General features: G+C 37.4%; 2 long non-coding RNA genes across 3 annotated transcripts; one reads left to right on the forward strand and one right to left on the reverse strand.

Moving 5' to 3' along the window:
* Nucleotides 1–723: 723 nt before the first annotated feature.
* On the reverse strand, nt 724–18298 carry LOC129350099 (uncharacterized). 2 transcript variants are annotated; one of them, XR_008603338.1, is made up of 3 exons: nt 18108–18298; nt 3318–3418; nt 724–2406 (listed from the first exon to the last, which is right to left on the reverse strand). It is a non-coding gene; the product is annotated as an uncharacterized LOC129350099 (long non-coding RNA). The 2 variants fall into 2 exon arrangements; XR_008603337.1 differs by lacking the exon at nt 18108–18298 and adding an exon at nt 4296–4418.
* On the forward strand, nt 5951–7315 carry LOC129350100 (uncharacterized). The gene is made up of 2 exons (XR_008603339.1): nt 5951–6984; nt 7099–7315. It is a non-coding gene; the product is annotated as an uncharacterized LOC129350100 (long non-coding RNA).
* Nucleotides 18299–27241: the final 8943 nt, after the last annotated feature.

Consider the following 27241-nt stretch of genomic DNA (forward strand, 5'->3'; position numbering starts at 1 on the left):
CCACGAGTCGGGGAGTCGGTGAACTTGTTGGTCCGGTTTGAAGGCCTCCGTGTGGTCCAGTAGAAGTCCACGTAGTCGGTGTTGGCTTTGAACTGCAGCGACTGGCCGCCATCAGGTGGACCAGCTCGTCCTCGTAGGACTCCTCCTGTAGCCTTGAGGGAACCACAGGAACATTCAGTAGCTGTTAGAGTTCTTCCTGTCAGGCTCGTGGTAGAACGGCTCTGAAGAATCTTGTACTTGTCTTATCTGGAACAATCTAACAGCCTAAACTGTTAACAGTGGTGTAAAGAAGCAAACACACAGGTATAGATTAGGACTCAAACTAGATTTATTTTAGAAAACAAATCAGCTTAGAGGCATTTGTTCACACATGTGGCTGAATAGGAGTCCGTCCAATCAGATTCGAGGTCTTCACTCTGTAGGTTGGTTGTTTGGTGAGACTCTTGGACCTCCATCAGCTGATGTGGATGTTTGATGGTCTTCCTCTCTAGTGCCAGATGATTCATCCATGAATTCAGCAGCTACAGACTGAAATGAAGCTCATGCTGCCGTTATTGAATTCCTGTTACAGATCAAATGTTCAGAGCTCACCTTGAATGCAGCCGTCTGCTGTCCGATAGTTTTTCTCATTGTAGTCTTCAATAAAGTCTTTTTCCTCATGTCAGGATGTGGTGAGACTCTTTCTCAGTCTCTGCAGACGTCCCTCATTGTGCATCTCCAGAGAAGAAACAGAAAAACTGATCACTGCTTCAGCATCACAAACACTCTCCAGCACTGAGAGTGTTTTAGGAATTCATTCATTGTGTTGTGAACTTTGAAGGAGCAGAAACTTTACAGCTGCCAAAGATATGAGCTCCAATTCTGGATGTTTTATGAAATGAAGTTCATCAAATGAACACTTGATTTTTGCTGATAACTCTCATTAAATTACTGAAGAAATCCAACGTAAAAACCTGTAAACTCTCAGGCAGCTTTTGTTAAAGTTTGTCTATAATTCTATCATCATGTTCTGGAACCAGGACTCTGCTGAAGTTCCTTCAATCAGATACTTGTGTGTTTCTATTTAAGGCCTCAGGTTTGAACGTACAGCAGAGTATTAGAAAGGAGTGATTTTAATATTTAAATTAGTCCAGTAAATGTTTGGAGTAAAAATGATTAAAATTTTGATTTAGATAGATTTGTGTCAAATAATATTGTAGAGTCTCACTTAAATATCTCCAAATGAGTTCAGTGTATTTACATTTTATAGAATATTTGATTTCTTAATCTCAATACTGTAGGGTCTGACCTCAAATATTATAATGGTGTAAATTTAAATAATAAATAATATTGTAGTGCAGAGTCAAACTTTAATCAGCTAAACTTACGTAATAAATATCACTGCACAATCTTAACCTGAACATTTATATTATTGAGGTAAACTTACATAACTCTTGATATTCTAGAGTCTTAACTGGAATATTTCTAACATTAATCTTTTTGTATTGTGCTGATAAACAACAATAACCCGACATTCAAATGATATTTATTGTCTGTGATTGTGAGACTAAATTCCTCCACATTCTGGAACTTTGGAACCTGCAGCAGCTGTAGGAATAAATAAAAATCGAATCTGTTCATTTCCACATTATGCACATTTATTTATTCTTACTATCTCAGACTGAATGGTAGCTGGCAGTAAAAACAAACTCATCTGATCATTCTGATCAATACTTCATGATCAATATCAGGACAGATGTTACAACTCCAGCTGTTACATTAGACTGCAGTTATTCAGAGAAATTAAAACATCACATTCCTCATAAAAACTAGATGGGACTTTTATTAAATAAAGTGTTGGTGAATAAACAGTTTAAAAAGTGCAAAGCAGCTCCATTAAATCAGGAGATGTGAGACTTCCACAGCATGGATCACCATCTGCTGTGTTGATTCATAGCTGAATGTCAGAATGAACTGAGATAGAAAAGCTGCTTTGAGCTGCAACATTACGGTCTGACAATCCAACACCATCACAGTTTTCATCTGGTTGTTTTGCTTCAACATGCTGTGAAGTTCAGTTTTTACCTGAATCAATACAGAGATTCTATTTCCAACCAAGACTGAAATAAAAATTAGAATGTTATGAGGTTATTATTGCAACTAAATCCTTTCAGATGGAAGGATTTACTTCTAAGTTCTAATTCAAGTTTCAGTTGGAGCACATTGCATTCACAAAGAAAAATAGCGAAACCTTCACAGCAACATTTAATAAACCTAAAGCTTCCCTGTTGGCTCATTGGTGGAGTTTGTTACTGAGCATCTGAACCTTAAATCCAGTGAGACGACCATCTTCAGTCGAGGCCAGTCAGAGAACTTCAAGACCTTCCATCGGCTGGACCAGATGTGGCATCATCTCCCTCTGAACATCTGGATGACAGGAGAAAAGACAGAAATCAAACACAGATCACAGAAATACAATTTATTCACTTTCATCGTTTTATAAAAGTAGCATGAACTTTATTAAAACTTGACAACATCAGTAATGAATGTTTTTATCTCATGTTGAAGTTAAATTTAAAGTCAATTTTAATGACAGTTTATCCTGAGAGGAGTGAGAATGGAGCTTTTCTTTCCTTTTTAGAATATTCCCTCAAAATATTCTGTTTATTATTGGCTTTAGAAGCATTTTTCCTTATTTATTTTTAGATTCCTCAGACTGATATACTTTGCTGGTTTGCAGATAATTTCATGTACAATGACAATGAAGATCTTCTATTACAACATATTTTGCTAAAACAAGAACTGCAAACCTTCTCAACCATCTCTCAGGCTAACCCTAACCCAGCTGGTTTTCACTAAAGAAGCTTTCAGAGCAACAATTAAATGACAGTTTTGTTCTCATTAAGTTCACAGTCAGCCAAAATAATGTATACACACATCAGGAAAAGAAAAACTTTTATAGATATTTCACTTGTATAAGTTCTTCTATACATATAGATACCTCTAAGTTTGATCAAATCACGATAACTCTGTGTCCTGTTGTACGATGTTTTCCCAACAGATGGCGCTACCCTCATGAATGGAGCATCAACAAGTCATGTCTACAACACAACAGAAATGTCTGGAAGCCAGTGGCCACCACTTTGAGCACCTCTTGTAATTGTAGAGGCCAAAGATAACTTTTATTAATCTTGTGATGTCTGAATACATTTGGTATTGAAATATTTATGCAAGTTTTTCTTTTCCTGATGTGTGTAAACATTATTTTGGCTGACTCTGTATAATGGGTTTCTGACAGGTCACCAGGCAACATCTTTTTATAATAATGACAAACATACCTGCATTCTACAGGAGTGATTTTCCTCATGTGCAGGTAAAGATGTGTGAGGAGCTTAGAGATGACAGGAGCAGGAGTCATCCTCACTAATTCAGCTTCCACCTAGAAACAGAAAGACCACAAACAAACACACTGATATGCTCTCAAACGTTCAACCTCACAGCCTCAAAATATCTGTTTAGGAAGTGTTGTGTTTCTAAATTCTGCTGAAAGCATTGACAGACATTCTCTTACAAGGTTGTGTAAAAAGCAGCCTGTCCTCTGAGCTACTGAGAAATCTTCCTGAACAAAGTTTCTACATGTAAATCAGCTCAACAAAAACTAAAGCCTCAGTCTGAGATAACAGATATAGCAAATTATAAAGAACTTTCTTTGTTAACTCAGACTTTCTGCTTCAACCTCACATAAAAAGGGGAGTTTAACTCGTCAGGTGACTGAAAATGAACGGCTTGTGCAGTTCTAGATCCAAAAGTAGGATGTTTCAACTCATGTTTTACTACAAATACATGCAGTAATAAATAAATACAATGGCTGGTTGTTAGTTTATCCATTATTAAAGTCACTTTATATACTGGATTGAACTTGAGTAGTGGAAGAGAGAAGGAATTTAATGAAATTATGGAGATTCAGAGAGGTAATGCTGCACAATGTTAAGCGCGGTTTAATTCAAACCATCTGAATGTTAAACTTCAGTGCAGCTGAATGGGTTTCAGTTAACCTTAAAGTAAAATAACTTTTTTAAAAGCTAAAATACACAGCAGAAAAATACAGGTTGAGAAGTTGATTCTAATAATGACGGACAGCTGTGGCAGCAACTAACACAGGTGTTCAGCGGTAAGTTAGCCACTTGTGTTTATTAGCCCGCTAGCTAACGCGTCCGGACCAACTGCTCTAACACGACAAAACACAACTCTTCACAAGTCGCTGACTTAACGTACAACAAAACAACGCTACTGGTTAGAAGTATTTATCTTCTTACCGTGTTTTACTCCAAAAACAAGATCAACAGCAGCCAGAGATGCTACCAGACGTGCCGACCATAGATATGCATAGACTAGATACGCTAGCGCGCTGTCTTCTATATTATCTGTGGTCTGACCAATCGCTGCTCTCTGGCTCTCAGTCAGTCTGACCAATCACTAGTGATGGCTGATCGAGGCTTTGTTGAAGCTTCGACACTTCATTCAAAACATGGTTCATTACTCGAGGCCTCAATGACACACAGTGCTCGAGTAGGACATCTTGTGGTCAATAATATGAAGTGCAATCAAGACGTGGTCGTTGGTTCATGGATTGTTTTGGATTTGATTCGCCATGCACACATTCCTGTTTGACTACACTAGATGATTGTATGGGTTGTAGTGGACACAAAAATAATATTACTAGTAATAATAATGACAATAACTATTGAAGAGCACGTTTCTTATTTCCTATGTTTGTCTGTATCCCTATATACTCTTTGCTTATATTCTGTGTTATGAAACATTTAAACGGTGCTGCTACATTCATGAGATGCGCTACAAATACAGACTGATGTCATTTTCACATGGGGCTGGTGCAAATAAAGATTTTATGGATTATTATGGATTTTGGCAAAGTATGTCTTGGGGTTTATTGGTAAAGAGGTCAGTAAAGAGGGTGTGCTTATGTAACTGGTTATGAGGTTTTATTGAGAAATAATTTATCAACAGTTTTGGGACCACTGTTCCCTCTAAAGCTGCGCGCGATACTTTTTTTTTTTTTTTTTTGCGCATTTATCATCTATTTTTTTTGGCCATTTTCGAGTTTTTTTTAACTTGAGTCTCGACTCGATCGTTTTTCTCAGGAGGTTGGACTTCAGCCTTTGTGCTGGAGGGTTGAACCCTCAGTTCCAAAACTTCCAAAGCCTCCAGACCTCCCGAGTCCTCAGGACCTGAGCTTTCACACAGTCTGATGGCTGAAATTTTCTAAGTCCCACAGTAGTTCTCTGTTAGATTGAACTTCCAGACAGTCCAAGGACTGATATCTTCTAAGTTCCTGAGTAGTTCTCTGTTAGATTGAACTTCCAGACAGTCCAAGGACTGATATCTTCTAAGTTCCTGAGTAGTTCTCTGTTAGTTTGAACCTTCACACAGTCTGAGGACTGAAATCTTAAAAGTTCTTGAGTAGTTCTCTGTTAGTTTGAACCTTCAGGCAGTCTGTTAATGTTTCGATTAAATCTTTAAGGTTTTTCTTTTTAAATGTTTTACCACCTTTTAATGTTTAATTTTCTTTTTAAATCCTTCATTGTATTTTCAGTGTAATTCCTATTTGAACTTTTATTGTCTTTAAGATATAATTTTCTAATTAAACATTTAATTTTTTAATTAAATATTTTGTCTTTTATTGGATAGGTGTAGTGAGAGACAGACAGGAAACAGGGGAGAAGACTTGTAGCAAATGGCCACTAGCGGGACTCGAACCCGGGACGCTGCGTCAGGGACCAGCCCCTGTACATGGGTCACCCGCTTAACCCGTTGAGCTATATGGGCACCCATGTTTTGTCTTTGTAAGGGTCTAATAATCTGATTAAATGTTTTGCATTTTTAAAAATGTTTAACATTCTTCTTGTTTAATTGTATTTTTTAAATGTTTAATGATGGAAAATATGGAGGACTAAAAGTGCCAAAATTAAATAAATAAATACATCATTAAATAATTAATTAAATATGTCATTAATTAATTAAAATTGGAATTAAATATTTCATTAATTAATTAAAATTGGAATTAAATATTTCATTAATTAATTAAAATTGGAATGAAATACTTAAATGTGTTATTAAATAAATATATCATTAAATAATTAAATATGTCATTAATTAATTAAAATTGGCATTAAATATGTCATTAATTAATTAAAATTGGCATTAAATATGTCATTAATTAATTAAAATTGGAATTAAATACATAAATGTGTTATTAAATATGTCATTAATTTATTAAAATAACAATTATTTTAAGTAAAAAACATATTTCATTATTTCACTATTTAATTAATTATTTCATGGTCCTTGCGTTGCAGTGGATCATGAATTTATTTTATCTGTCAACCTCGCCCGTCAAAGTCGGTGGGCGGATCCTAACACCTGATTGGTTACCCTGCACATCAAGTCAAGGCAAATCGATTCCAGATAATGGATTGACGCAGAGCTTGTGAACACATTCCGATACACTGGGTGGCGCTATTCACCTCTACGTTGGTTTGGATACTCAATAAAACAAAACTTTATTAGCAACCGCTAAAGACTCGGTCCTCTTTCCCAAATGTTGATACATGCGGTGCAAGACAAATTTTCCTTTAGCATTTCCTTTAGCATCTACTCGGCGCGCCACGGCTCGTCTCGGTTTAGTTGTTTTTCCATTACATTGAGTACCACCTCATCGTGGGTTGAGTCGTCATAGCACGGTGGCCCGAAAGTCCCTTACCGTCATTTTTGTGCGACACAAACGCAATGCAACAATGTACATGGAGGCGATAGTACACCTGCTGCTCGGTCTGTGGCTTTCTGTCAGATTCAGAGTAACAGAAGAGTCGGAGAAAGCTGAGAGCGGCGAGTCGAAACACTCAAGAGACACACAGGAGAGTTTGGGAGGCGATACAGCAGTATCAAGCTGAAGACAAGAGGATATGAACTAGACGACATATGAGGGTAAGCTAATGCTAGTTCGCTAGCTATCGTGTATCAGTCCTGTGAACGACCCTGTAATGGCTGCAGTTTATCGCTATTAGGTATTAAACTATGTATGCTGTGTATGTGTTTCAGATGCTCTCTGATGAGACTTCATGGGATTTACCTGAAGCAGCAGCACATGAGCCTGCAGTAGCACAAGGTGTAGAGGAGGAGGACAGAGATGTACAGGATGCACTGATGCACTACGTGTCATGCAAAGTTATTCTTCTTGTTATACTTCTGTTTTTCTGTCCCCGGACCGCTATTGTTTTCTTTAATGCAATTCTGACAATAAACTTTTGTAGATGTGTCTATGCTATTGTTTGTTTGTGAAGGTTAGCAAGATTAAATAAAAAATTAAACGCCAAAACATTAAAACAGCTGTTTTAAGAAAATTCCAGTTTGATAAATCAGTATTGCTTTGGTGTAATTCAGTCACCAGAATTATGAACCATAAAGGAGTTTGTGTTAAAACATGTTAAATCCCATTAAACACAAATACATTATTAGGGAATATAGAATTGTTTGGTTCAGACTGTTGACTCTTTTCCTACCAGTGTCTTAACAGACAAAATGAAAAGTTATGATGCAATCACATAAGTCACAAAATAGTTTATTAGTCAGCAGCAAAATCAAAACTATTTACAATGTGCAAAGTACAAACTGTGGTGGGCCTCTCCTACAGTGGAGGGCTAAAAGTAAAACTATATACAACTACAGGTGCTGGTCATATAATTAGAATATCATGAAAAAAGTTGTTCATTATTTCAGTAATTCCATTCAAAAAGTGAAACTTGTATATTATACTCATTCATTACACAGACTGATATATTTCAAATGTTTATTTCTCTTAACTTTGATGATTATACCTGAATACTAACAAAAATCTCAAATTTGGTATCTCTGAAAATTAGAATATTGTAGAAAGGTTCAATATTGAAGACACCTCTAATCAGCTAATTAACTCAAAACACCTGCAAAGGCCTTTAAATGGTCTCTCAGCCTAGTTCTGTAGGCTACACAATCATGGGGAAGACTGCTGACCTGACAGTTGTCCAAAAGACAAGCTTTTTCGTGATATTCTAATTATATGACCAGCACTTGTAAATCTCAAGTCTATGGGAGGTGGACTCGCTCACACTCGCCGGCTGCCCACTGCCTACCCAGCTACCCCAGCTGCCCCAGCACACCCAGGAATGACTGGTTGAAGGCAGTATTCTGGGCCAGCTTCATTCTCTCTTGCCTCGCTGAGGAGCAACCAGATGTTCTCATCATGCTGGGCATGACTCCACTCCTCCTCAGCCTGCATCTCCACAAGTACGCTAGGAAGGTCCAATTTTCTGTGGCCCCCTTTCCTCTTGCCTAGACCAAAGACAGAAAAGTGATCAGAGTCAGCTTTAATGGCCAAGTAAGTACACAATATACACAGAATTTGGTTTCGGCTGTTGGTGTCATCCTAGGAATATGGAAGAGAATAATAAAAAATAAACAATAGAAAGAGGAACAGGGAGGAAAAAGAAATAGTAGTAAAATAGAACACAATATAAACAGAAATGTACAGCTAGACTGGAATGTATGAACACATTAGCAAAATGGTAATTGCTATAAACACAGTAGTGGCGATTTTTGTGTACAGGGCACTATAGTCCAAATGTCCAGGGTGAGTGGGGTCTCTGATGATGTTTTCTGCAGTCCGTACTATGGGCTGTAGTCTGTTTCTGTCCTGCTGTGTGGTTGATCCAGAGGTGCACAGGACAGATTGTATGACTGCAGTGTAGAACTGGATCAACAGCTCATGTGGCAGGCCATGTCTCCTCAGCTGTCGTAGGAAATACATCCTCTGCTGAGCCTTTTTCAGGAGGTCCTGAGAGATTGTAGTCCCCAGGAGCTGGAAGGACTCCACAGCTATGATGTGATGTGTTTAGCCACCCGTCCATCCATTTTCAATCATGATCATGTCTTTGATACTTTAATAAACTTCTGGCACTCTTCGCTTTAACCAAAGCACAAGCAGTAACTGCTCCACCACAAACAAAAACGACGTGGTGTGAACTTCATTTCATCCTGTGCACATTTTGGAGTTGCTAAGAAGAGCTGTGTTTTCTCATTTTTATGTATATTTTCATTCAGTTTCACAGCTACCTAGTGACTATAAGAAGAATGGTTGCAATACTACACCGCACCAGAACGTAAATTAATTAGAGTGACTTACTTGTTAAATCAATGGAAAATAAATGCAGCTGCATGTGTTCTGTTTATGTGTCACTGTAGCTAAATGTAGCTTTCATCAGGCCTTCCTGAGCTGGCTGCTGCACAGTTTGCATTTACACCTGCCTCAATTCTTGGTCATTGGTCTCGTTGTTCTGATCATGCTTGCAGGCATTTACACCTGTAGTAATAATAATACGAAAATCAACCATGCTCTCTGTTTACCGTGTCTTACCGGTGATAAGACGTTGCTGTGACGTGCTGGTGTCGGTGTCCGAGCTAGTGCTGGAGAGGAGCTGCTGCTGGTGGTGGAGAGGAGACAGGGCAGCCGGGGGCTCCGCGACGGAGGTGGAGTAGGCTTCGCATGTGGAAAGGGATTCTTGAACAGAAATAAACACTCACTCTAAGTACAAGAAAAACACGGCATGCTGACTGAAGTATTAGCTTCTGAGAGCTAAACGTTAGAAACAGCAGCACGAAATACAAGCAGAGCACGGAGTTAGCGCCGATGGCTAACTAGCTATCTTATTGTCTGCTACAGGAGACAACGACGTTACTTTCTAAAAATACTTGTTTGCTTAAAAGAAGGTTGCCACCAATGGAATAAATGATGTATAAGTTTCTTGAAGTCACAAAACACTCACCGTCCTCGAACGTCTCCAACAATGCAGCGGCTGAGTCTCCCTCCTGTTGCTCGCCGGTGCAGTGCCAGTAAATAGCTTCCATTAAACCTCTTCCAACACCTCCTGGTTGACCCACGCCGGACGTTGTGGTCCTGGGTGGACCGATAGTCACTTTTGAGCTTTTTCAGCTTCTCCCTACACTGCTTCTGTCCTCTTTATATACAGTCTACTGTATATGTGAGCGGCCATCCGCTCAGAGACCTCCTGATAAACTTTCTCCGTCCAGCTCTCTCTGTATTCTTTGGTCCGCCACCAAAGACAAAGTCTCGACCTCTTCATTCACCCACGGTACAAGTCTGGCTGTCACATTAAAATTATGAAGAACAGAGTTTCGTGAAGAGCAATGCACACCGTCGCTGTTTACAGTCATTTTTTAATGCAGGATTTTGTTTTCGTGCTGAAGTTGCTCTGTGTCGTCACTCCCTGTCCAATCAGTGGCCTGCACTATGTAAACGCCACATTATCGGCTCATCTCAGCTCGCTGGGAACCTCAGCCGAGAAGGTGCTGAAAATTAGTCCGTATGGAAACGCTCGCAAACAAAGATGAGACGAGCCGTACCGTGCCGAGTAGATGCTTGTGGAATCGCGGCTAAACAAAGACGAGCGGAGCCGTGCCGCGCCGAGTAGGTCCTAAAGGAAAAGCGCTCGACACTCCGAGCATCGCTGCAATTTGACAGGCTGGTAATCCACAAAGAACGTGATGTTCCAGAACTTCCCTCGGTATGCCAAACGCCCTGGTCCCTGTGTGTGCTCCTGTTGCACCCTGGTACCAGAAAACCGGCGGAGTACTTCCTCTAAATTTGCAGTCACTCTACGGTCAACATCTTGGTCGGAAAGTGCGGAAATAACTTCAACAACGTCAATAAATTCCTCTGCTTTACACGCTACATGCTCGCGGTAAGCAGGTCCTGCTTCCACATACTCTGCAAGGTCTAAAATATCTCTCACCAACTCTCTAGAAAGTTCACAGCGACTCTCCCTCTACACAGCCTCCATGTTTAGAAAGACTTCTACTTCCGGTTTCAAGGCAGACAAAAGCAGTGGATTAGACTAGATTCACGTTAGTCCCGCCCACGGACTTTGACGGGCGAGGTTGACAGATAAAATTAATTCATGATCCACTGCAACACAAGGACCATGAAATAATTAATTAAATCGTGAAATAATGAAATATGTTTTTTACTTAAAATAATTGTTATTTTAATAAATTAATGACATATTTAATAACACATTTATGTATTTAATTCCAATTTTAATTAATTAATGACATATTTAATTCCAATTTTAACTAATTAATGACATATTTAATTATTTAATGATATATTTATTTAATAACACATTTAAGTATTTAATTCCAATTTTAATTAATTAATGACATATTTAATTCCAATTTTAATTAATTAATGAAATATTTAATTCCAATTTTAATTAATTAATGACATATTTAATTAATTATTTAATGATGTATTTATTTATTTAATTTTGGCACTTTTAGTCCTCCATAGGAAAATACTTTATCTGTAATTTCTAATATTTGTATTTTAAAAATTTTGTTTCATTTCATAATGACATGTATTGTATCTTGTTGAATGATCTCATTCCATATTTTGTCTGTTTAATAGAGTTAAACATTAAATTACATTACATTCTATTAAACAGACAAAATATGGAATGAGATCATTCAACAAGATACAATACATGTCATTATGAAATGAAACAAAATTTTTAAAATACAAATATTAGAAATTACAGATAAAGTATTTTCCATCATTAAACATTTAAAAAATACAATTAAACAAGAAGAATGTTAAACATTTTTAAAAATGCAAAACATTTAATCAGATTATTAAACCCTTACAAAGACAAAACATTTAATTAAAAAATTAAATGTTTAATTAGAAAATTACATCTTAAAGACCATAAAACTTCAAATAGGAATTAAACAGAAAATACAATGAAGCATTTAAAAAGAAAACTAAACATTAAAAGGTGGTATATGTATATATAATTTAATTGTATTTAATGTTTAACTCCATTAAACACACAAAATATTGAATTAGATAATTCAACAACATACAATACATGTCATTATGAAATTAAACTAAATTTTTAAAATACAAATATTAAAAATTACAGATAAAATATTTTCCATAATTAAACATTTAAAAAATACAATTAAACAAGAATATTAAACATCTAAAAAAATGCAAAACATTTAATTAGATTATTAAACCTTTAAAAAGACAAAACATTTAATTAAAAAATTAAATGTTTAATTAGAAAATTACATCTTAAATTTCTTAAATCTTTTTAACAATAAAACTTTTTAAAAGTTTTATTGTATTAATTTTTTTGTTTGATTTAATAGCTTTTTGTTATGTAGTTTATTTCTTTAATCTTCTTTTTCTGTCAAGATTTTAACCCCAACCATAAAAATGAAATAAACCCTTAAATCACAATGAAAATACTTCTGTTGTCACAATCATGAGTTAGTCAATTATTCAGTTTATCAATTCAACTTTATTTGTTTAGCACCTTTTACACAGATGACAAAACTAAACAAGCAAAGAGAAAAAACTATGATTAAAACGCAAAAACATTAAAAAAAAACAAAAAAAACCAAAACATTTAACATGGTAATAAAATATGTTGTGTCCAGGGGATGGAGGGAGTTTATTGAAGTCTTCTTGGGCTCACATGGGAAATCATTTAAAATATAAACTTGATATTCAGTCTAAGGAAACTGCAGAGTAACAGAAGAACCAACAATATCTCCTGTTTTCTCCTTTAATGAGTCGACTCTTCTTGTGCTTTCAGACCAAAGAACTACAGACTCTTCACAACCTGCTCAAACTCTTGGTACAGGACCTCACCACACGGGTCAAGAAGGTTTCTGTCTCATTTCTACTCTGAAGCTCACCTTCTCCTGCTCTAACTGCTGACAAATGTTTCTGCTGCTCTAAAGTCTAGTCTCCAGAACTTCCTAAAAACTCTCAAAGGCTCTTCTACTGCAGGTTGCTTTGTAGAACTGTTCCAGAAAACCTCACTAAACCACATGGAGGGGCCTCAAGATAGTCGTCCAAATGAAACCATACAAAAACCTAACTAGTACAACCCAAACGCTAAAGTCTCCTGCAGCCTACCAGAGAACCTCTGAGAACAGAAAATCAGGACAGGAACTCTTACCTTCTGGACAATCAACATCGGTTCTCAAATAAGAATACAGAATGTGTCTGACCAAAAACCTCTAAAGACTCACTACAGCCAAGATAAAGACACAACTCAGCTGCACCAAATCCACTAATCACTGCACACATTAGCACCATGTGCTAACTGTGGCTAAAGAACCACCTTTACCAAGACAACTATCCAGTACAAAGCCCTAAAACACACCAAGAAACACAGTAAAGACGATTTTACTGCTGGAAGCTGCAAGCCAACGCCTAAAGAACAAACTAAAGCAATGGAGCCAAACCCAGTTCACTGGTGAAGGAAGCAGAGGAAATGTTTGTCTGCAGCCACATAAAGCAGGAAGACACTGAGCTGCTCAGGTGTTCCTAATAACACCTAGCAGCCACCTGGACAGCCAATAGGAACACAGCCACCTGGACAGCCAATAGGAACACAGCTTACTGGAAGTCCAGAGGGCTGGCTGAGTGAAGGAAATTTAGTTTAAAGTTGAGGCTGAAAGTTAACAAAGAAAGTTGAAAACCACCTTCTGATACCTGAAATCTCTGAGTTTTCACACAAAGAACACCTGAACATGTCAAACTGGTTTCATAGTAGAACCATCATTGTAAAAACGTCATAGTATGGTGTGTTGCTCAAAAAACATTAGGACCCGGCTGTCAGGAGACAAACATGTAAGAAACATGAGAACAGAGAGAATCCAACCAGTAGGTCACAGTTTATCATCCCCCAGTCATCTCCTGAAGTCCATATGGTGAGAGACATCAGTATCTGGTTGTTCATTTACCAGAGGATGCTTATAATCATGCTGATGTGGTCTGTACTCTACAGTATTTTAGTGACTCAATAAATGCCTAAGTTGTTTTTTTTAAATGCTTTTCAGTTTTTAATAAACATTTAAGAGCCTATATGTAATCAATAAATGGCCTCTGCCTATTTTAAGAAAAACTCACTCAGAACTCTGATATGTTAACAGTACTAAATAAATCAATAAATACATGCATACACACAAAAGAAGTTAATACATTAACTGTGTTAAGATAATATTTAGATTTTTAAAAAAAGTTGTTTATGTTTTTGCAGAATCCAGTATTACTCACTGGTTGGTCATTACATTTTGTTAGTTTGATTTCACTGTTTAAAATGATGCCACCTCTTTTCAGACAGAACCTGTGATAATAAAACAATACAAAATTTTTAGTTCCGTGTTAATAAAGCACTTAAAGCTTTAAGTATGGCTAAATGCTTTTTTCAGAATTAAATATATCACTCCTTAGGTGGTAGTGGCCCCAAGTTCAGTAAAGTTGGAAAGATATTCACAGATTCAGACTTCCAGCATCAATAACTCATTAGATATAGGTTGTCAAAACATAAACGGTGCCTCTTTCCCATTGTTGCAAGGCAGACAATGTGCTACAAGCCCAGTTTTATCAAAAGTAGCTGTCTTTCAAGCTACAGGAATAACATTGGTGTCTATGGAGTGAACAGGGTCCGTCTGCAATTTGCAAAACCGCTGCAACAGTAAAGAGAGACAAATATTCAATAACTTCACTCTTACACATTGTAGTGTCACTAAAATCACTGCAGCCTTCAACTGGCTCCTGTTGACAAAGTGTTTTAACAGAAATGTAAATGCTGTAATTTGATTCTTTTAATGAACCATGTAACTTGAATGGATGTGATGCTGGTGTGACCACAGTGCACACGTCTGATGTTGCTCACAGTGGTCCAAGGGACGCTCAGGGAGTTTGTGTGTTTGCTCAGACTCATGAAAAATTACAGGGAACATTGTTTGGGACTCAAGCAGTTCCTTCTTTTACTCACTATCTCCCCAGCCTTAGAAAAAAAAAACCTGTTCACACGGCACAGATGAGGCTGAGGTACACAGGAAATGTTTGGCTCCATTGTACAAGTTTGGGTAAACAGTTTTGTGGGTTGCCCAGTAAGCCAGTGGGTCTGCCGTTCTTTCTACAATTGCATTCGCTGTGGCGCTTTGCATTTGCCAGGCTCTACTTGCGTCTTCGTCTAATAGGCTCCACAGTTGAACTGAAAAATATTGAAGATCATCATCATCACCAGAAATGTCAGTCATTCCCTATTCAGAAGAGAAAAAGAATACCTGTGGAAGGTGCTGCTGGTGGTGGAGGACGAGGCTGTGGTGGTGCTTGTGACGTAGAAGACTGCTGCTTGGCATTCTTTATGTTAATTGTTGTGCATTCTGTTATTAAATGTTCTTTCACACTGGCTGCCACTCTGATTAGTGAATCCAAAAGTTTTGAACTGCAGAGCCACAAGTGTAGCAACAGTCAGTGAACTGTTCTTCTTTTCTTTGGTTTGTAGTCTGTCAGCTAAGCACCTGACAAGGTTCTGTGCCAGGTGTTGTAGCATGGGGGTGGTGAGTTGGGAATATATATATATATATATATATATATATATATATATATATATATATATATATATATATATATATATATATATATATATATATAATCTATCTATCTATCTATCTATCTATCTCATCTATTCTCTACGAAATACGAAATCTGACATACTACTAACTCTCAAAGCAAAAACAACAGCAAAAAAACCAATCTATTCTGCGAAAAACAATTCAAATGAACACTAAATAGGGATCTCCTATCCCGGAACACTCGATCCCGCTGAGTGATTCACATAACAAACCGAACCAATCAGGTGATTCGAAGCAGTTGAGTGCTTCAAACGTCACTGAAGTGATTCAAACGTCACGAGTCACGTGACCAAACCACGCCTCGGCATAGTGGCTCGATACGTTTGCTTCATGAGCTACAGCGCATGTGTCGAAGCCTCGGGTATCAGAGGACCATCACTATCAATCACTGCTCTCTGGCTCCGCCCTGTGAGAATCTTGTTGTCGTTTTGCTCCACACTTGATTTAGGTAAAGTTGACAAGATATTCACAGATTCGGACTTCTGGCATCAATAACTCATGAGATATACGTTGTAAAATCATAAACAATGCCTCTTTCCCATTGTTGTAAGCTAGACAATGTGCTACAAGGCCAGTTTTATCAAAACTCGCTGTCTTTCAAGCTACAGAAATAACATTGATGTCTATGCGCAGCTGGCTGTGCAACGAGTGAACAGGGACCGTCTGCAAATAGCAAAACCGCTGCAACAGCGAAGAGAGGCACTAGACAAATATTCAATTACTTAACTTTTATACACTGTAGTGTCACCAAATTTACTGCAGCCATAATTTGTCTCCTGCTGGTCATACTACAACTCTTGGTTTGACACTAAATACAAACTCTGAATTTTAAGGAATTTTTATTATTTTATTGTTATTTTATTAGTCATAAAATTCAATAACTTCACTCTTGTTTACTGTAGTATCACCAAAATCACTGGAGCCTTCAATTGTCTCCTGTTGATCATACAACAACACTTGGTTTGACATTAAATTTAAAAAAAATAATTTTAAGGAATTTTTATTAGTAATAACATTCAGTAACTTCACTCTTATACATTGTATTGTCACCAAAATAACTGGAGCCATCAATTGACTCCTACTGGTCATACTACAACTCTTGGTTTGATATAAAAACATTTTTTCATAATTTTAATGAATTTTATTATTTTAATTAGTAATACAATTCAATAACTTCACTCTTATGTATTGTAGTGTCATCAAATTCACTGGAGCCATCAGTTGGCTCCTGATTGTCATACTACAACCCTTGGTTTGATATTAAATTTAAAAAATCTGAATTTTAAGGAATTTTTGTAGTAAATAAAATTCAATCACTTTACTCTTAAACACTGCAGAAAAAATAAACTCCATCCAACCATCAAAAAGTCCTACTGATCATACCTTCAGGTTTTTTCTTCCAAGTATTGTCCGTACAGTCCTTAACTTGGAAAATATTATTAGCTGTTTAACATTATGGTTTAAATGAATCAGTTAACGCTGCAGCCTTGTAAGAAGGCGTCTTATTGTCTTTCTTCCCAATCGTCAGTACTTGAGGAGACAGGCTAAACAGTTTAGTTTGGTATATTAGTGTTATCTGATCCTCTCTTTGGTGAGGATTCCAAGTTCCATTACTATTCAATATCATGTATTTGGACAAACAGGTGCACTGTGGATCTAAAAATATAGCACCACATACATCAAGACATGTTACAACAAAAAATATTTGAGATATATAACAACAATTTCAGTATTAATAAAAAAAATCCTTAAAATCATGAAAAATAGTTAAATATCACACCAAGAGTTGTAGTATGATCAACAGGAGCCAACTGATAGTTAGACAGAGTGTAATCTTTCTGCAGTACATAAGAGGGATGATATTGAATTTTATTACTAAGAAAATAAGAAAATAAGAAAAAAATCCTTAAAATTCAGATTTTTAATTTATTACCAAACCAAGAGTTGTAGTATGGCCAGCAGGAGACAATTGAAGGCTCCAGTGATTTTTGGTGACACTACAGTATATAAGAGTGAAGTTAGTGAATTTTATGACTAATAAAATAATAATAAAATAATAAAAATTCCTTAAAATTCAGATTTTGTATTTAGTGTCAAACCAAGACTTGTAGTATGACCAGCAGGAGACAAATGATGGCTGCAGTAAATTTGGTGACACTACAGTGTATAAAAGTTAAGTAATTGAATATTTGTCTAGTGCCTCTCTTCGCTGTTGCAGCGGTTTTGCTATTTGCAGACGGTACCTGTTCACTCGTTGCACAGCCAGCTGCGCATAGACATCAATGTTATTTCTGTAGCTTGAAAGACAGCGACTTTTCATAAAACTGGCCTTGTAGCACATTGTCTAGCTTACAACGATGGGAAAGAGGCATTGTTTATGATTTTACAACGTATATCTCATGAGTTATTGATGCCGGAAGTCCGAATCTGTGAATATCTTGCCAATTTTACCTAACTTACATATTTTAATACCTAATAGCGATAAACTGCAGCCATTACAGGGTCGTTCACAGGACTAACATATGATAGCTAGCGAACTAGCATTAGCTTACCCTCATATCATAGTTCATATCCTCTTGTCTTCAGCTTGATGCTTCTGCATCGCCTCCCAAACTCTCCTGTGTGTCTCCTCAGTGTTTCGACTCGCCGCTCTCAGCTTTCTCCGACTCTTCTATTACTTTGAATCTGACAGAAAGCCACAGACCGAGCAGCAGGTGAACCATCGCCTCCATGTCCATTGTTGTGTTGCATTTGTGTCGCACACAAATGACGTAAAGGACCTTCTGTCCGCCGTGCTGTGACGTACTCAATGTGATGGAAAAACAACTAAACCGAGATGAGCCGAGTCCAGTACAGTAGTGGCGAGCCGTGCCGCGCCGAGTAGGTGCTAAAGGAAACGCTAAAGGAAATTTTGTCTTGCACCGCGCTGTATCAACATTTGGGGTAGAGGACCGAGTCTTTAGCGGTTGCCAATAAAGTTTTGTTTAATCCAAACCAACGAGGAGGTGAATAGCGCCACCCAGTGTATTGGAATGTGCTCACAAGCTCTGCATCAATCCATTACCTGGAATCGATTTGCCTTGACTTGATGTGCAGAGTAACCAATCAGGTGTTAGGATCCGCCCACCGACTTTGACGGGCGAGGTTGACAGATAAAATAAATTCATGATCCACTGCAACACAAGGACCATGAAATAATTAATTAATTAGTGAAATAATAATATGTTTTTTTTTTTACCTAAAATGAATTGCTATTTTAATGAATTAATGACATATTCAATAACACATTTATGTATTTAATTCCAATTTTAATTCATTAATGACATATTTAATTCCAATTTTAATTAATTAATGACATATTTAATTAATTATTTAATGATGTATTTATTTATTTAATTTTGGCACTTTTAGTCCTCCATGTATTTCAAGTTTTAAAAAAAGGTTTGTAGGATGTGTCATGTTGCTTTTCTCTCCACTTAGGAAAAGTAAATTTGCTTGTTTTGCAAATGGCTGCAAAAATTAGATTTAAATGTGTACTGAACTAAATAGCTGTTATAAGTGGAAGCCTCTGTTTTGCTTAATAATTTTAGTTTCCTGTTTTGTTTTTTGTTTTTTGTTAGTTTGTTTGTTAGTTTTTTTGATGAATGTGACAGAGTTCCATATTGAGTTTAAGGGACGTTTGCCTACCACACCTAATATACTCTTTCTTTGTCATTTCATTGTAGGCCCTTCCTTGGTATCAACCCTGAGAGGGGAACAAAGGCCAGCCAGGAGAAGGTGATGTCCAAGAGGTCTGGGAAGCTGCTCCAGAAAAAGGCATCTACTGTAAATCCCCATGTAGTCACCCTTATAAAAAGACTCATGGACTCTGAGTGGGACTTCATGTAAACCCACAGCACCTCTCCACACAGAACCTGACTTTCACAAAGGAAAAGCCCAGTCTGCAACCAGATGTTCATGCTGTCATTCTAAGGTAACAAGTCTCAGTATTGTGTTTGGTTCAGTATAAAATACTTCAGTCCTGGTGTCTCAGTTTTGTAGTTCCAGGTTTGTTCCATGACTTGGTGTTTATTGAACATAATCAAGAGTTATGAAAGACTGATTCTAAAGGCAGAGTACCTGAAATGTGATGTGCAATTTTTAAACAGATTGTTGACAACATGTTAAACATCATTCATTTTTTTTTGTAGATTTGATTTTGCAAGACTTGAATTACTTGAAATTTGTTAGCTGCTGAATGTGTTCAATGCAGTATTAAATAATTTAAATGATATATAGATATCTTTCGTTACAGTTCAGGAAAAATGGAAATCCAAACTCAGTGTACCTGAACTAGAACATGCACAATGGGAACCTATTCACCATGAGGAAATGATTGTATGTTACTAAAATTTAATGGGTTAAATAAGTCAGTTTTTGAAATATGTTTGATATAGAATTGGTTTTAATAAAAGCTGAATGTTGAAAAGTCATCTCTTGTCTGAGCCATTTCTATGCTATGCTATTTGCCGGGGCTTTCATTTTGAGATGTGACATTTTTAAATCATTAGTTTTCAGCAATGTTATCACTTCATATCATCACATTCTCTGATATCAATTTTACAGTAATAAACTGTTTATGAAGATTACAGTACAAACAGTAAAATAACAGTATAATGGCACCAAAATACTGACAGTAATATACTGTAAGCATAAACTCTAAACATCATAATACTGTAATATTTTTTACAGTAATAAACTGTTGTTGTAGGATACGGTAGGTTTACTGTAGAATAACAGTGCTCTGCTGGCAACTTTTGCTGCCAGCTCTTTACTGTGAATTTACGGGGACATTTCTTAGAGTGTGTCTTTACTAAAACTGGAGACAAGTTTGTTTATAAAAACAGTCCCTCAAATAATCCCTTTATCAATTCTCCTCTAAGACAATACTTCCAAATTTCTATATGCTATGATACATTTAACTGATGTATTGGTTTTGATCATTTTGCTGGCAGCCTGTTTAAACTGGTACAGAATTAAAATCTTGAGCCCTTAACCCTTGTTCTCGATGTTTCCAAAACATGTCCCTGACAACCCGAAAAACACTTAATAATTCTAGTGTACAGAGAGGATGACTCAGCAATTATCAATCATGAGCAATTGATTTCGTTTCTACTGTACCTCTGAGGGTGAAAGTGTTGGAAAATATTGCTCATCAAAGATTGTTTATCAAAGATTGTCAGAATACTTTATACACACACCAAGTTGGGTTCAGCAGAAAAACATGACTTAGTTCTCTACCTGTCTCTTATCTTGTTCATGAAATTCATGAAGCTCCAAATTGAAAGGGAATTGGAATTTTCAAAGCTTTTCATACTGGCAGGCCATCATTCTTCCTCACAAACTTTCCAATTTGAAGTAAAAAAATGAGAGTGTTGCTCGGGTTTTCAAGTTACCTTAAAATCAGAAAAAAAGATGATCTCATACAGTGACAAAAAATCTCCTTTTTTCCCTTTTACTTGTGGTACAATTATCAATCCTTCAGCAATCATTATTTTTAAGTTCTTATCAATGATTTATGCAATATTTCTAAGAATCTGTCAGTGCTTTCTTTGCTATGACTGTGTTTTATTCACACAAAAAAATGTGTGTACTTTGGGAAAAGTCTGACTTAGGATGAAACTGAGGTTGCTGCTTTTTTCTACTATTCTTTTGCCTCTCCATTTATAAAAAATGTTATTAAAGCTGCTCTTTTCTGTGATTTTTTGAAGTACCTTGTAATTCTGGTTTTAAAAGACACCATAGAAATAAAGTTTATTCTTAATATATTTCTAACTCTGGGGGAACACTCATCCCACTGAATCTGGCCTCATCTTTCATCTTCAGAAATGATCGTTAGGAATCATCAACTGTGTTATTCATATCAATATTTTTTCCTGAAAGACAGGTGTCCTTAGCAATGATCGGATCAACCAACTACACCTTGCTTCATGTGCATGCAGTTATTTGAACAGGACCTTTCCATCATATTTTCATGAACAGTATTCCTACGCTCATCATTTCCACAAGTATTTCACTTCTCTGTTGAACATCTCAGTCACAGATAAATTACAGAGCATAACTAATATGAACATAACATTATAAAGACCTGTTGTATAGGACTAGATGTTGATATTCCTTCTTGCATACATGAGACACCTACTAAGACTGTAGGATGGTCCAGTGAGTGAGGGCATCCTCTGGGTTATCAGGGCACCCTCTTTCCTAGGTGTTTCGCTGATAGGCCCATGACACCTCCAGAGGGTTCAGCAGTGAATCCCAGCGTCCCAGGTTCACCCCCTAGATGCCATCTACTCACTTGAAGGCCCAGGTGGAGTCATTTCTCTTCATCCACAGCCACTGATTTCCCTTTTCAGCAGCTCTGCAGAGGTCCTTGATTGCCTGCCAGTGGGCCTTCCTGTGCACTCCCATCTTCTGGAGAAGCTTGGATGTCGAGGTGGTTACGAACCCTCTGCAGCCTACTTCAACTGGTCGGACCCTCACCTTCCAGCCCCACTGTTATGCACTGATGACAAGCTCCATATATCTCAGCTTCTTGCGCTCATATTCCTCCTCGACCAGCATCTTCCAGTTGCAAACCCCTCTCAACTGCTCAGGATCTGGTCTTGAGGTGGTGAGACAGGCTCTATCCTCACCTTCCCGGACAAATGCTGTTTCTTGCCAGTGGGACAACGTGGGTGGAAAGGAGTTGACACTATAAACTAAACATCTGCTCAATTTAAGATAACCATTAAATGTTTTGGTTGTCACTATCCATCGTTACTTCATAGACTACCTCTGTAAAGGTTTCCTTTGATTTTATGTATTTATTTTGTGTACAAAGGTAAGTCATTAATGTGTGCAGTCTTATCTCTTGTCTTTTTTCTCCTCTTCTAATGGATGTAGGTATCCATTAGGGAGCTCTCCAATCAAGCTCCTTGAAGATTTTCTGCACTTCTTCCTCGCAGGTCTCTGCTGTTTATGAATATATTTCATTTGTATATTATGCATATGTATAAATAAATAATTAAATACACACTATCAACACATCTTTTCAGACCATATTTTATATTTTCCAATGCCAATGTGTGAGCCAAACTCGAGTGTTTTCCTTCACACAGATTTGAAGGTAGACTGTAAGAAATTATTCTTTGTTTTTTCACATTCCGGTACACATTGCAGAAGTCTCTATTGAAATGTGAGAGTGCCTTTGTTTTATATTTCTCTGTAATTTGATATTCATATTGAAAATGGCAAAACTATTTTTGGACTTCTTTATGCTGTTGTAGCTGAAGTTGGCTGTGAAATGATCCATCTGTTTTTAAAGATCACTTTTCATTTGCTGCTGTATTGTTCTGACAGTCAAGAGTTGCTTGTCCTTGATCAGTTTGCATTGCATTGATTTATGATGAATGGAAGGCGCCTCTGTTCCATTTATAAATTACTATCATTTAAACATATCACTAATATTACTTCATTTTATCCAAAGTGAAGTTTACCCCGTGTTTCCTTTCTTTCTCTACATGAAGTCAAGATTTGTTTTCTTGCTCACTGCTGTCCCAGCTTTTGAAGAGTCATGAGACTGAATGCCGCACAGTATGAAGTCACTCAACCAATCAAGTAACGCAATACACTAATCTGTATCAATCAGCGCTATTTTAAAGGCAGCTCAAAGTTGGACTGGATACAAAAAAGAAAGAAGAAAGATTTTTCCCCACTCCTTTTCTTCTCTATTAGTCTGCCCTGTATGGGGCTGCGCCCCACAAAGAGGAAAAATCATTACCTCTCACTTTGAATCTCCCACTCCCTCTGTTTGTGCTGCACACATATGCTTTGGTGCAACCCTCCCATTCTCTGGATGCTATTCTCATACATGTACTGTAAGTAAAAGCTCCCCAACAGTGCATTCAATCTCTCATTCATCGTGCTTATCTCACACAATAACCTTTCATAGTTTTTCAGGGTGGAAGTAAGATAGTGTGTGTGTGCGTGCGTGCGTGCGTGCGTGCATGCGTGTGTGTGTGTGCATAAAAGAGTGGAAAAGAACAGAGAGGGCAAGAGAAAGAGATAAAGAAATATGATTGATTGCATGAGTATTACAGAAAATGTGTGCAATGCCACCCTCTGTGGTTTTGATCTGTTCCAAGTTGGGAGTGAATCCTACATGCCTCCTGGAGTTAACAGGCATATTTGCCTTTTGTTGCACCAAGGAGAGAGTGACGGGATGATGAGAGAGACAGACAGAGAAACAGAGAGAGCCAGAGTGACAGACAAAGGCACACACAGACAGCGACAACGTGTATCTGGAGTAAAATTCTATTTATTGTTGAAGATTTGCAATTGATGGCAGAATTGTCAGAATGGACACAAAAACCAAGATGTCGGTGTGTGCCATCATTTCTCTCTTTGTGTGTGTGTCTGCAACACATGTAATTAAAGTCCTTTGTGTGTCTGTCAGCAAATATTTTAACGACGAAAGTCTTTAATCATCGGCGTGCACTATATCTTAGCTAGAGTCAGCTGGTGCACAGTACATGCACACACATCCTGTACAGATGTACTGCAATAAATGTGAAGGAATGATGGTACGAAAGTCTACAAATCAGTGTGTGAGCATGCTACAGTAACAGTATTAACTCCATTTTTACATTTGTGACACCAGCAGTATTGCTGCTGAGCTTCTGTTTGCAGTGCACTCAGGCTGTCCTTATTCAGTCATGTATCTTTTGGTGCAAATAAATGCACATTGAAATTGCAGTATATTTTAACAAGGTAATAATAACAAAGCAAATGCGTTTGCATGCACACACAGAATAGAAAAATACTAATAATAATACTAAAAATAACACGTATATTATAGATGCATAGCAACCATCCAAGTTGGTACTGAGCAAAGGACCAAACACTTGATGCTAAACTTAAATCTGTTATCATATCGTCAGAACTGCTGATAGTGTTATTTTGCTCTTTTTAAAAATTGTGCTTCTGCTGATATTACGAAGCAGAAGGGAGCAGAGGGGTGGACATGAGTCTCCCCTCCTCTCCTGCAGAGGGTGCCCTGGTTCTGCTCATGTAACACTCATTGCTTCTGTTGGTTGCACTAACATTGTGCCGTGGCTCACTGAGATACAAGCACTGCTGAGTCTCAAATGATGCAATGCATTCTTGTTACATGAAAGTGTTTTTATGCTTCGGAAAAACAATATTCTCATGACACCGAAAATGATACAGTAGGGCCTCACAGGGTTTTTGTTACGTACATAACACAAACTGAAAATGAACACAAATCACTGTATATATATATAAATGTATAATCAGTATGTAAAGACTTTATTTATGACACATTGTGATGTTATGCAATCAGATGTGAGGCATTTATTAATGTATTTAAAATGACAGTGACAAAAATTGTGTTCAAAGCAAAAAAATGTTAAGTTTTAAGCTGTATTGTTGACCTCTACAGAAGTAGTTCTAAAAATACATGAATGACCACTTCAACATATCTTCATTGTATACAACATTTTAATTGTTGTGCTATAAAACATTCCTTTGTTTTATGTTTGTGTATTTATTTCACCTTTTTGTTACGCCCAGCCTAGGGGTCACTGTGCGTAACACGAAGAGGCATCCTTCCCCTGGTCCCAAGCATTTCCAACACACGTTTTCGCATAAAATTTAGGTATTTATTTCTCAACAAATTTTATGAACTGAAACAATGGGGACTGGTAACTGAAAGCGACAGTGAGCAAAACCAAAAACAACAAACAAAACGCCACTAAACTATTAACCCAAAACTGATCTGCCAAAAGCAAAAGGTAAAAAGAACAACAAAGTCTCACCTCCCTATCCTAACTTAAACATGAGAAAAAGCCGGTTAAACAAAAGGTGGCTGCTCACTACGATCACTCAATATTAAATCCCTAAATCACAGCTGATCGCTGGAACCCAAGTGTGCTAACGTGTAGGTTGGAAGCAGGGTAGGATGTAGCCACGCCCTCGGACCCTCTGACCCGGAGACGACGTCACGGTTCCGCCTTTATATCTCGGTCTTCCTGGTACAGCCAACCAATCCAGTGCCGAGCCGTCATCCTGGCGACCAACCGTGGCCGTGGTGCGGCGCAGCCCTATTTGCATACATGATAGGGACATAAAAAGGACACACGCAGCACAGAAACTACAATAACGACCGCAGTCGTAACATTTTCTTTAAAAAAATCAGGAAGTATCATTGCTAATATAGCACTTATAAATGATAAATGAAATGTTAAAATGTGTTTTCTGTTTTTTAAAAGATGTCACAATAAGTGGTACGACATGTTACTATTTAAATAATTCACAATTTAACAAATACAAGCACCTGTCATTTGAATTATTGTCATGGAAAAAGCAACAATAAATGAAATTCTCATACACTACCATACAAAATTATATCTGTAAAAAGCCATTATATAAAACATCAAATACAGATGAGCCACAAAATTAAAACCACCCGCCTGATATTAAGTAGAACCTCTCAAGGTGTCCTGGGGTGCTGGTAGTATGATGATGACGGTGAATCCTAAGGGTGCTGTGGATTGCACAGACTTCCATTGATCAGATTTGTTCTACCACATCCTGTAGTTGTTGGATCAGATGGGGACCTGGAGAGTTTGGATGCCTGATCACTGCCTGGTTCCTTGTTTTGTTCCTCAGGCCTTTCCTGAGCAGTTTTTGCGGTGTGGCAGGACATATTATACTGTCGGGGGAAGTCGTTGCCATAGGGGATGTGTACTTGGTCTGGAACAATGAATTGAAACTACATAATCAATGTGATACACTTCATCTGTCAGTGGTGTAAATAGGCTGTTTTTCACTGGAGGAATTTGCAGGCTGTTTCTGGGCAGGCCAAACATTTGTTTGTGTTCCACCTACAAGAACTGCCCCTGTAGAAGCTCTTTCAGGGCAAATTCTGAAGGACGAAAAAGAAGCGGCTGTAGTATTAGAGGTAAAACAGGTTTGTTTACTAATCACAAGGCTGAGGACCGAAGTTGCTCCCAATGGCAGGTATGCACCTTCCATGGCCACTCTGCTGCCATTGGTGTGTGTGAATAGAAAACACTGTACAGCGCTTTGAGTACCACTAAGGTAGAAAAGATTTTTATATAAGAGTGGAGATCATTAACCATTTAGCCTTGAAATACAGCTGTGTGCATGAAAACTTGGAGAGACACTCACTGGTTAAACTCGAAGAGAACGACTTGGAGGCACCATTTGTTATTGCCTCTTGATATCGTCTTCAAGTAGCAGTCTTCTGTCAAAACTATTTTCACTTTAAACTGCATTTGAAGTGGTGTCAATTTTCACACTGTAGGTTTGAGTATATGCTGGAACAGTCAGACTGATATTGTATTTGATATCAAAGCTGATTCCAGCATTCCTTCTCTTGAAGCTACTTATTTCATTGCACTATATGCAGCATTTTAATACTGTTAGTGTTTCTATCCAGAGAGGCTGTGTTTGGGATAATTGCATTGTGTTACCTTTCCAGATAGTCAACCAGGAGGCAAATTCAATGATATGATAACCAGTCACAAGTGAGACATGAGCTTTGTATTATTTTGCTGCGTTCACATTTAGGGAAATCAATAGCTGCTTTGGACCCTACAGCACAAATGAAGGATAGATGAGG

The sequence above is a fragment of the Amphiprion ocellaris genome, chromosome 11 (assembly GCF_022539595.1).
Source record: "Amphiprion ocellaris isolate individual 3 ecotype Okinawa chromosome 11, ASM2253959v1, whole genome shotgun sequence".
Lineage (NCBI taxonomy): Eukaryota > Metazoa > Chordata > Actinopteri > Pomacentridae > Amphiprion > Amphiprion ocellaris.